The sequence below is a fragment of the Scomber scombrus genome, chromosome 3 (assembly GCF_963691925.1).
Source record: "Scomber scombrus chromosome 3, fScoSco1.1, whole genome shotgun sequence".
NCBI lineage: Eukaryota > Metazoa > Chordata > Actinopteri > Scombriformes > Scombridae > Scomber > Scomber scombrus.
Genome location: NC_084972.1, coordinates 3,397,534 through 3,409,881, shown reverse-complemented (window position 1 = coordinate 3,409,881; position 12,348 = coordinate 3,397,534). Strand labels below are relative to the sequence as shown.

General features: G+C 38.2%; 1 protein-coding gene across 1 annotated transcript in view; it reads right to left on the bottom strand.

The window, feature by feature from the left end:
- Positions 1 to 12,348, bottom strand: part of LOC133978152 (copine-9-like) — a 240,085-nt gene that overhangs the window by 136,614 nt on the left and 91,123 nt on the right. The gene's annotated exons all lie outside the window — the stretch shown is intronic.

The window sequence follows — 12,348 nt, the reverse complement described above, 5'->3', positions numbered from 1 at the left end:
CAGCGCACTGAGGTTTGCGTCTTACAACTGTGCAAGATAGTACGCGCTGTCCATTTAGTACGTTTACCATAATGAATATGTAATATGAGACGTTTTTACCCCAGTGTGCAAAATACAGGGAGGAGAAAATGCTAATATGTTATTTAGCACGCACATTGTGATTTACCAAACCTGAAGGTTTTATTTCTGACGCTAACTGCGTCTATAAATAATACATTTGAAGGACAGGTATTAACGGGCTGCACTGCACACAGATGACTTTTGTCACTGTAGAGAGGAAGAGACAGAGGAGACGAGGAGACGGAGGCACAATGACAGAATACACACAGGACAGAGTTTTTCCACCCGTGTTAATACTTTTGGCGTGGAATATTTTTGGTTTTACTAACAACATTGACTTTGTCACAAATACTCTCCCATATGTCGCAGACATCCCAACTCACCGGAAGTTCCGGGGGTCTCCTGCATATTGATAACAACTCCCTGATGCCCGCAAATGAGATCCAATCTCCCGGAATCTGGAGCGAGCAAGCAAGAGTGTGCTCTAAACAGTGTCTGCGTGCGTGTGTGTTTGTGTGACTATCAATGCAGCATGCATGACAGCGTCCAGATAGCTCTGTGTTGCTGCTTATTAAACCAACCACCTTGCTTGCAAAATAAAATAAATGAAAGAATATCAAAAAACATTTTGACAAACTTCATTAATCTATAACAACCCTGTTACAACTGCATGCAAAAGACATGATTTATACCCCAAACTGCATGACTTTAACATAAAGCGGGCATGTCTGCAAAGGGGAGACCTGCAGATACCCATAGCATCTATTTCCATACAGTTATCCTGAGGGACTCCGTTAAAAATGGCCATGTCAGTTTTTCCCCACAGTAAAATGTAACCCTAATTTTAGAGCATTATTTTACCCCCTTGCCCATATCCTAGGATGGCCTGCTTGGTACCAATGTTACCTTAGGTCGCGTAGTTTAAAATAAAACCAGAGTTTTCACTACAGCTTCAAACCGCGTTAGCTGTAGACAGAGTTAGCTGGCGTCCTCTGCTCATTTTAAGAGGCTAATTTGTAGCTATAACATTAACTTTAAAAATTAGCCCTCTACACACCATCTGAAATAAGTTAATGCTACATATTTCGGCCGAGGTCGCTGGATTCCCAGCGGGTTTCAAGTGATTAAGTTAACCCCCCCCCCCCAATAACCGGACCACTATAGCTAATGTAGCTAATGCTAACAAGTTCATAGTCCTAAAGTGGTTTGATGCTAACGTTAGCTAACACGCTAACGTTACAATATGCAGACATGTTTTTGCTGAGGGAATCAGAACCAACATGAACACTTGCCCTCTAAATGTTAAACAATTCACTCAAATTACAATTAACAATGATGTAGCTTACCTTCTTTTTTCAGGTCCACATGTATTTTGTTTTTGCTCCCAGCAGTCTTTCAGTCGACAGTGAAGGAAAAAAAATTCCGTAAACAGTGATTGAGTCTTCAAAATCAACCAATCACGATGCAGAGTGTGTGATGGACACCGCTGCTGTCCAATGAGGTTTTCTAATGCTGACGCGTGCGCACATCATCCAGGGTTCACAGGTCACATCTTTTTGCGCCATGTTTGTTGTAATGAGTGTCAAACAAAATTAAAGTAAAAGTCATCAGGAGATGAAAATATATAAGGGTTTTATTGATATTACACTAATAGTTTGATTTGACAGTGTAACATAGACCTAATACATGACAGTTTTAAAGGGTTGGTTTTGTGGTCTATGAAAGAAAGTTGCAATGATACAAAATAGGCTACACATGCAGGAGAACATTGCAGACCTGAATAATGCATCGACAATCTGAGACTTCATTGAGAGCTTGATGAGATCTCCTTTGAAACTTACAGGGAGCCCAAGTTGAGATTTTGGTTACCTGTTTCTCAGGAGAAACAATTGAGAAACAGTAGAAAGAGCCACAGCCTCACTTTGGTCTCACATAGATCTCATAGTTGTCTAGGAGAAATGAATGAGACACTACTGAGATCTCTTCTCCAACTTTCTTTTCCTCTGGGAATGTTAAAATTTAAATGTAACCTGTTATCTGCTATATACAATTCAATTTACTTTCATAAGTCAATAAAATCCTCACCAGGGGCCACTCTAAAACAAGCACTTTGCCTTTACAGGATCCCTGGTAGCTTGGTACTAAATTTAAGCCTCCTGTGAAAAATTACACCTCTTCAGTTGTATCAGATTTTTATTAAATGTTACATTTATTCAGAAATGAGGATATCCAAAATGTTCTTTCTCATTAAGGGTGATAAAAAGGAGAAGTCATCTTTTAATGTGTATGCAAGAGATGCTTTTTAATGTCAGTTGTATTTGTAATCTGGCTGAGTCATGTCTTGACGCTCTGCAGATATGACACATACCTGCATGTTAATGCCAGGTGTAAAGAGGATCAAACACACATACTGTCTACTATCTACTCACACACACACACACACACACACACGCACACATACACATGCAGTACAGGCAAAGAGAGCCTCCTCCCTCCTACAGTGTAGCAGTACTGGGGCGAGGTGAAGCATCAGGTTGCTGTCGTGGACAGAAACTTAAAGAGTCCCTGCCACCGCTGCTCTGCAGACAGCTGACACAACACCCAGCGGTGGCACTCACAGCCCAGCTGATCTGTAAAGCACGGCCCTTTGTTTCATATTTACTTGTCAACTGTTCTCTCTGGTTTCATGGTGGAAAAACTCTGACATGCCTTGAGGGAACGGGACAAAGGAAGACTGGTTGTATTCCCGCTAGATTTAAAGGGGGTCTGGAAGGGGTGGGGGGCAGATTTCTTTGCTCACTGTTGCATCACGATCTTTTGATCCAGCAGTGACAGCAGCACACTGGAAGAGCATGCAGCCTGCTGCACCTGCAGGCAGTGCATTTTTCACAATGGGTTTGTTTGTTTGTGATTTCATTGAGACAATGAGGAAAAAAATGGGGCTATATAACTTTCTGCCCTGACTAGACTTAATATTAAATTAAACTTCGGAGGTGCCCATTGGGAAAAACATATGCTCACTATACCTGAAACTAATAACAGGAAACAGCAAAGGAAAGCCAATATGATGGACAGTTTCCACAAGAATAAGGTGTGAAAAATAACAGCATTTGGTAGTAATTTTCCTTTCTCACAGGAGACATTATGTCAAACATGTATACTTGTTCATGTATACTGGGTCAAATGTACAAAGTTATCATCAAGGTTAATTGCCAACATCTGTGCTTTTCCTGCTGTGACAAATTACAATGTGTTCTATAAGTCAGTGCTGTGTCTCAAATCACATACTTCTGTACGCTACTCACACTTAATATTTTTGAGTGGAACATATGGAAAAATGCAGTGCACTATGAGTACCCAGATGGTGCACTGAAAAACAGTCAAAAAGTTGAGTGTGGAACTATGGACACTTTTCTTCCTCAACGGTCTCCATCTTAGCTATGTAGCTGAAGGGGAAGGACCACTTTTCAAACAGGAAATAGCGGCAAGGAACATCGCTGCGTTGCACAAATGTAAATTATATATATAGTGTTTTTTGCACAAAGCACCACTATAATGTTGTCATATATAAGCCATCTGTAGGTTTATTAGGTTCATTTAGCAGTCTGTAATGATTTGGTACCGCAAACGATAACAAGAATGCTAACACTAGCTTATTAACGCTAACTAGCTAATCATCATTTCCAGTAAGTGCGCAACAGCCCTATTTGATTTGAGACAATACTAACCTGTTGAAATTTGCGCACTACACAAGTAAGTACATAGTATACACAGTGTACTAACAGAAGTATGTGATTTGAGACACAGCATATGACAGAAAAGAGGAAACAAATGATAATGTTTGGGGGGGTTTTCTTCCCTTTCTTTAAAACTATTTAATTTTGAACTTTCTTTGATGCTTTTTTCTCTTGAGGAAGGTGGAAACTTTGAAAAACATGTGGACCTATGGCATACAGCAAGCATGCTTTTAATTATGAAATAAAATCTATTTTTTTTTAATTAATTTAACTATTTATTTTCTATGACTTTTTCTATGAATTTAAAATGACCACAATATATTGTAATAATTTAAATTTGCACTGTAAATATTGTTATTAATTTAATTTAACTAATTGGTGTATTAATTAATTGTTATTATGTTGTATCACTGGGTGACACATCTAATTAGCTACATGACAAAAAATGCTGACATCACTATGCGGCTAGATGTATAGAATGAAATGATGACAATAAATAAAGCATAGAAAAGAAAAGAAAATGTGTGTGCATTCAGTCTGAAAAATACAGAGGTAGTTCTTATCTAATCATACATCATAATGCCATAATTGCAACACAAGTATTTATCCATTTATCAAATCTTAAGAAGTGTAGAAAAGTCATCAATTTAATTTCAGAATTTATGTCAGTAAGCTTGTTTAAACTGTTACTGCAAGATTTATTATTTTGTCATGGTATATAATATATTTAGTGGTGTATTGATATACAGTATTTAGATCAGTTGGCTGTTCTTTATATAGGCTCTGTTTTGGATGCAACACACGCACACACAGCACATATTTCACACACTGATGTTATAATAAAATGGTATAATAAAAATAGCTCATGTGAAATAAAAACATGCCATTTATGTAGAAGTGAATGTGTTAAATGTGTATCAACAATCCTCCTCTTCCTCCTCTGATGGTGTAAACTGTCATTTCAAAGGGAAAATGCAGAACCATGCACACGAGAAGGTTTTTCATGCCTACTTCCAGTGTTCCTACACAGGGTCGTGGGTGACTGGAGCGTATCCCAGCAACTTAAGAGTTTCCAGCTCTCCTGATATGCATGTCTTTTGACTTTGGGATGAAACTGGAACCCCCAGTGGAAATCCATGCAGAGGATTCTCACCCCACACCTTCTGGCTGTGCAGTGACAGAGCGAACCTCTGAGCCTTTGTTACACACAAACTGTACAGTCTGTAGTTTTTACATCCGGGCAACTATAAATTACGCTAGTAGACGGGCTTTGGTTTTTGAAGGTAACATGTGTGCATACAGTCGGTTTTGATCTGTGCAAGATAAGTAAAGCTCTTTAAAGCATTGGGGAGATGTACAGTTAGCACAGATCTATTCAGTAGAGCAGGAAGGCTTTAATCAAGAGCAGCACAGAGGTTGAAGGCTTGTGGCCTTTGTTAGATGTGCAGCCATTGAACAAAACCCCCAAAGAATCATTGAATAAAGAGGAATGTAGCTGCTGCAAGGGGTGGGGGGGGTATCTGCTATTGTTCTCATTTGTCTCCACTAAAACAGTACTGCATTGTGGAGACAAAACCAACTTTTCCACTGAGTTAGTTTAAATGATGAGTGGTTTGGAACCAGAACTATGCTACAGCACTGGTATGCATGTTAATAATTGTAGAAAATTAAAGGAATCTGCATGTTAATTGTGGAACTATGACATCAGGACATGTTTCACTTAGCTCAACAAAAAGACAGGAAGCATCCACAGCTAATCTGGCCCTGGGGAAACAAAAACACTCCTGCCAGCACATGAGAAGCTCACTAATTAACATGTATCACTTGTTTAATCAGTAGATACACAATCTCAAGAGAAAAAAGTGTCCACACATTGAAGAAATGCTCCTAAAAAGTTGATTAATTTAGTGCAATTTCAATGTAATCTCTTATGATTGCAACTGATATCTTTTTGGTGCCTGCATACCCAGCCCGACCTCAAAGGAAAAACATCAGTATGGTAGTATAGGTTTCAAATTCAGGCTGGCAAAAACAGTTGTAATTATGACCCAGGGGAGGTGACGCTGTTCAGGTGATGTCATTGATTGAAATGTCAATTTTTAAAAACTTAATTACAGGTCAAACAAATGAGTTAGGTGTTAATTAGAGAGCTTTAGAGGTAGGGCCAAAGTTGCCATTTCCCCGGCTTCCTGTCTTCATGCTAAGCTAACCACACATTTGGACTCCTGCTTTCTACTTAACATACAGACATGACATTGATATTGATTTTTTTTCATCTTACTTCAAAAAAAATTTAAATAAGCATATTGATCTTCATACACACATCCACATATGAATGTCAGTCTAATTGTCAGCTATAGTTTTTCTATGGCCTGCAAATTTACTGCCCTTACTACTGCTGTACATATTTTGTGTTGCGTAGTTCCACAGAAGAATTCTGTTAATGGCGATTCTGTAAAATCAAATATAAATGTAAAATGAAACACCTCAGAGGGCTTTCCAGAATGATCAAACTGCTAAATACCACACGCTTTATTAACCACAGTCCAGGCAGAAACATAGCAACCAAACACACCTGATCACCTCATTATTCACCAAAAAGCACTGTCAAGAGAAGATTTGTAATGTGAAATGTTGTAATTGACGCAAAGGGACTAATTATCTAACAACTAACAAGATGCAAACTCTGAATCATACTGATTCATGCAGAAAGAAGCTGTTAGGTCAGAAAAATAAATCATAGTATTGTGAAAAATGTTATTGCATTGCTGGCCTGGTGGCTTTGGAGCTGAGTGGAGAGCTCAGGTGAAGAGCACTTTACACACATTTACTGCTATATTTTTGCATCGCTGTCACTGAAGTGGTTTTCACTACTGAATCACTGATGAATGCCCACATGGTCTAATTCCTCTCTCTGTGTGGTTATGCCTGTCTTTCTTTGACAGACTATTTCAATTGTCTATAATTAGCTTATGTTCTGTATGACATTATAAATGTGACTCCATGATGTCAGAATGTGAATGGAAAAGGGCCATGGTATCATTAGATGTTATAAACAGGAGGTGAAACAGAATACCAACTTTACATACAGTAGCTGTAGCTGTAGCTTGCAAGCATTGTATCCACTGTGTGTGGAGTGTGCCAGTTCAGCCTGACTGATCCCACAACTCAGCAGGAAGTCTGCTTCTCTAAATTACCTCCAGCCTCTTCCCTTTGTCTCTGTGCGCTTATTAATTGTTGGCATGAGGTATAACTCATGCAGAAGCATCTGTGAACACACCTTTAGAGGGTCATTTAGTCACGACTTGCACAACATGGAGCTAAACCACCAACCATGCATCTCTATTATAATGTTAGTCATTCTACAACCCTGTAACCCTGTCAAGCATCAAATATAAACCCTGTAATGCCAAGTGAATCATATTTGATACATGACTTTTAGAGAGCTCTACATCAGTGTAAAAAACGGATGTACATGATGATATACATGTAGTGCACAGACAAACCACCAGGGGATCTTTTATTTGAACGTTGTCAATCAGTGAGACACAATTTTAAGGCCTGGATATTTTTGCCTTTTTGCAGTATTTAAAAAAAAAAAAATCTTTCTTTGCAGTATTTTTTATCCTTATTTGCAGTATTTGTATCTTTCTTTGCAGTATTTTCTTGTCTTTCTTTAGCAGTGTGTTTACTTACTGAATAGTAAGTAAAAACTGTAATAGTAAGTAACTGGAATAGTTACTGGATTGATGCAATGTTGGATGACTAAATATTTTGTAGCTTATTTTATGGTAAATTCCTGTTGAAAATGTGTGTATCAACTCAGCTGGTATAGAAGGTCATTTATCTGTAAATCTGTCAGTTTGTCATTTTATTGCATTATTTCATGTTGTGGTTGATATGAGCTCTATGCAGGACCTATAAGAGCTTAAAATGTTATGTTCTGTATGTGATTTTTTGTTGGAAAGAAACATTTAGTAGGTGGTGATATGAGCTTTATGCAGGACCTATAAGAGCTTAAAAATGTTGTATTCAATATTAAAAAACTTGCTATGAAAAATAAATTGCAAAAAATCCCTGATGTATCAAACATGATACAAAACAAAACTCATATATGCAAAGTGTTATTTAATTTGTTTTTCAGAAATGATTTATCAGAAGGTCCAATAAACACTCCAGTTTCAAAGAACTTGAATTTTCTGGAAATTATTTGATGGTTCAGATTTACAGGCTTAATGATGCCCTGACTATCAGGAAGGGTAAATAATGATAAACATTTGTCTCAAAGCATATAATCAAATACTGGTAAAGTATTAAAGTATTAAAGTTATTTGATCATAACTAATGTTTCCTGTGTACTGATGTCATTTCCATTTAAAATCAGTGTAAAAAAAGTGTAACCATGACCAAAAGCTTATGTGGATACTATGCTGATATGTTCCAGTAAGTTTGTACCTGGATCCCACTATGACCAACCAACACTAAGCTACTGCAAAGTAATCAACAAATACCCTGAGTGCTTCTGGATGTGTCCCCATTGTCCTTGTACACTGCTGTGTTGCGTCACGTCCAATCAGATGTGACGCAACACAGCAGTGGATGGGCATCTACTGACACAAGAAGAACCATCCTCTCTCTGTGGCTAATGAGTTAAGTGAAGCTTGGGGGTTTCAGGCTACCAAGGCAATCCATGACATAACATGTGTACACACTTGTGCCTTCCAGAAGCATCATAATGTGAGCAACAAAACAGCCTGGCAGCATCGAGGCAATTACAGAAGTCTGTTTTGAGTCTGCTGCACCTTTAATAAACTGTCTACGAGTGGAAAAGATAGAGGACGGAATGAAAGGAGGACAGACGGAGGGAGAGAGAGATTGTCCCAAAGGATGAGGGATCCAGAAATGCATGTTACACCCACAAAATGTCAGTTGAAATGGAGGAAAAAGGATCATTATTATCATTATTCACGAGAAGTTCTTTAAAAAGTAGGTTAGCATGGCTTTGTGTGCCTTTTGGGGGAACAGGTTAGGCTGGCAAGTCAGGCACTGTCGGAAATGAGCTAATGAAGCAAGAAAGTATGAGAAAAACACCAGAATCTAGTAGAATGACTTAACTCACTAACAAGTTAGAATACAACAACTTACTACTTTACCAGGGCCATCCAAGCAGGATATGATAACACTTCTTGCCTCAAATGCAAAAAATAAAGCCCAAACTCAAAGATTTGACATGGTAACACTTAAACAACACCTCTTTGACACAGTGTTACATATACTGGTCAGAGGTGATTGGATGCCCAAATTGAGGCAAAGACGTTTCCACACTTCAGTGAAACATTTGGGCGTATCTCAACACTGTCTGACTCTATCTCCAAAGCATAAAAGGTAAAGCAAGCAAAAGCTAAACTTTCATATTAACACACACAAACACACTATAGTCACACAAAGTCTGTGCATGCATCACTAGGTGTCTTAACGTGTGTACAGTTGATCCATTGGCTGGTCAGGGTGAATAAACACAGACTGCAAAAATGCTTCAGTGGATAAATTTGTGTTATTAAGGCAAGGGCAGTCACTTTCACAGTGCTCCTATATTTTTGGATGTAGTACTTGCGATCATTTATTTCCTCCAGGAATGTGTGCAGTGAACAGGGAGGATTTTTTTATTGGGGGCACTACATCAAAATCAGCAAGCGCATCTTTAAAGCTGCATCAATTCATGTTTAGTGACTTGGGGCAAAAGACTCCACATCAAATTGAAAAAACACCTCATAAAGTTGTTGCCCATCATACTGACATATAGTCATTCCAATACTGACATAAAGAAAATATGCAATCATTTGTTTTGTTGTGTTTTTTGGCGAATTGATGAATGTAAGTCCAATATTCACACTGGGTATCTCAGTCTGTAGCTGCTAGACTTTCATCACCAGCTCATGATGTTGTTAGTTTTACAGTTAGTGCTGCACCTGGTGGCTATAAGGAGCGAACTTGAGTATTTTTTTTTAACAGGTTTTAACTTATTACAATGGTTGCTGCTGCTTTCCTGCTCCTTTGCACAATTGTCAGTTGTTGAATGATTTTTATGTTTTGTAGTGTTGGTGTATGTTGTTTTATGTCTTCATGATATGGTGTGTATTGTTTGTATTTTTTATGTATTGGAGGAAGCCCAAGACAAATTTACACTAAGGTGAACAATACATTCAATTCAATTCAATTCAATTCCATTCAATTCAATTCAATTCAATGCAATTCAATTCAATTCAATTCAATTCAATTCAATTCAATTCAATTCAATTCAATTCAATTCAATTCAATTCAATTCAATTCAAAGCAGCAGCTTTTGCTTAAGCCTCAGGCCAGCTCTGCTCTGCTCTGGTGGCATAAGGAATAAATTGAAGTTACACTAACCCAGGAGTGTCAAACATATGGCCCGCGGGCCAAGAGGTCCAGTCTGGCCCACTGGATAACTTTGCAAAGTATGAACATTTTCAGAAAAGTAATGCCAATTTTTATACTTAACAGGCTTTGCATAATAATGTGGAAAAAACTGAGACATAATATTGTTAATTTGCACTCATTTTTCTTAAGACATCTCAGGCTGTTCATCTGTTTTGTAAATAGTTGGTTTATTATAGTAAAGTTATAATTGACTCCGTGCACTAATGAACTGTATATAACAGTCGTGTCTCATTGCCCTTTATTTATATATTTATCTATATTTTAGAGTAATCAACACATATTTTAAAGGTTTCATGGGTGTGGATATGAATGTGTATGTAGTCATGGGTATGGGTGAGATGTGTTTGGGCTCATGCGTGTGTGTACTAGTGTTTTGTGTATATATTTTATATTTTGATGCTGTAAGTGGACTGCTCAAATGGAGTTTCATTGTATACTTGCAGTGACAATTCAGATCTATCTATCTATCTATCTATCTATCTATCTATCTATCTATCTATCTATCTATCTATCTATCTATCTATCTATCTATCTATCTATCTATCTATCTATCTATCTATCTATCATATATTATGTATAGATTATTATGCAGTGGTTTTACTCATCTGGCCCCACTTTAGATCAAATTGGGCTGAACAGTATGTGGCCTTTTAACTGAAATGAGTGACACCCCTGCACTCTATGCGATTTGCCAAATGCCAAACCAGGTGACTTTCTATTTTATTTAATTACACCTGGCTTCCTGATTGATCTCATGGCAAGAAAGAAGTAGAAAAAGTGTGAAATTGTCTATTGTGTAGGTGGAAGAGAAGAAACTCTAAGAAAGTAAATAAGTCATAAAATGCCTAAAGAGAAAGGAGTATTATACAAGCCCAATACTAACAGAACTGAGAGGGACAGTATGAGATTGGGTATGGTATAATGGAATATGAGCTGTCTCCCTGTCTTTGCTCTCTCACACACACACACACACACACACACACACACACACACACACACACACACACACACACACACACACACACACACACACACACTGACAAAAAGTACCTTTTAATAAGCTCTGTTTTCGACAGCTTCTCCTTTTTGTTTAGTAAGTGCTCAGTACAGTTTTCTTTGTCACCCACTTGAAAAATCCAGAGTTTGTTTTTGGCAGAGCTGTAATTATTTATTTCTCCCCCGTTCTTGTTGAGAATTAGATTTCTGCTAATTGCATCAAAAGGCGCCTCGAGCCAAAATCTACCGATGTGTTCAGAAAGCCCACGCGCTACAAGTCACTGACAATACACGCATCGCAAGGAGGCTCTTTGTTTCCTTTTGACTGCTGACAGACAGCAGTAGCTCTACTACTGTCCGAGGAGACTGGAAAGAGGAAGAAGTGGGCTATACTGAGTGGGACCAGGGAAGCATATGGAAGATCTCCAACTGTGGCTTCACTCCAACCTGGCAAACCCAGGCTAAAAGAAAGCTCCTCTGCTCTTCAGTCGTTTGTGATTTATAAAAATATGGAGAAAAAAAGCTGCGGAAAGGAAAGTCACAAACCATGTGCGTCCGTTCTGCTGCAAAATAAACCAGAACTTCCACGGAAAGAGCAGAACAGCTTTGGCTCGCTGCTGAGATAGAGAGGCAGTGAGGAAAATAAAGTTTAGGATGCTCTCAGATAAACTTTTATCTTTTCACACAAGCAAAAGAGGCATTTTATGATATTTTCCCACCGTGATGTCTTTGCTCTGACGGAGGCGCGATAGTTTATCATGCACAGTTTCTAAATCGGTGATGGGATTACTGCTCTATCGCTTCGAGCTACCTAACATTTTCCCAGCGACTCCCTCTGAAGTTTAAAGGGTATATTGCATTTATAAGCCTGGCAGTTAAAAAAAAATGTCAGTCCATCTTTGTCAGTTAAGTTGCAAATAGTAGAAGAAGCCCAGGGAAACAGACTGTGGGAGTGAAAGAGAGTGATAAGGAAGATTAACTGGGAATTTGATATAAAGGACAGAACAGAACTGATGTAGTGAAGGAGGATTAAAGAGGCTGTAATAATGTACAGATGGTAAATATCTACAGTATGTAGTAGAGTACAGTATAT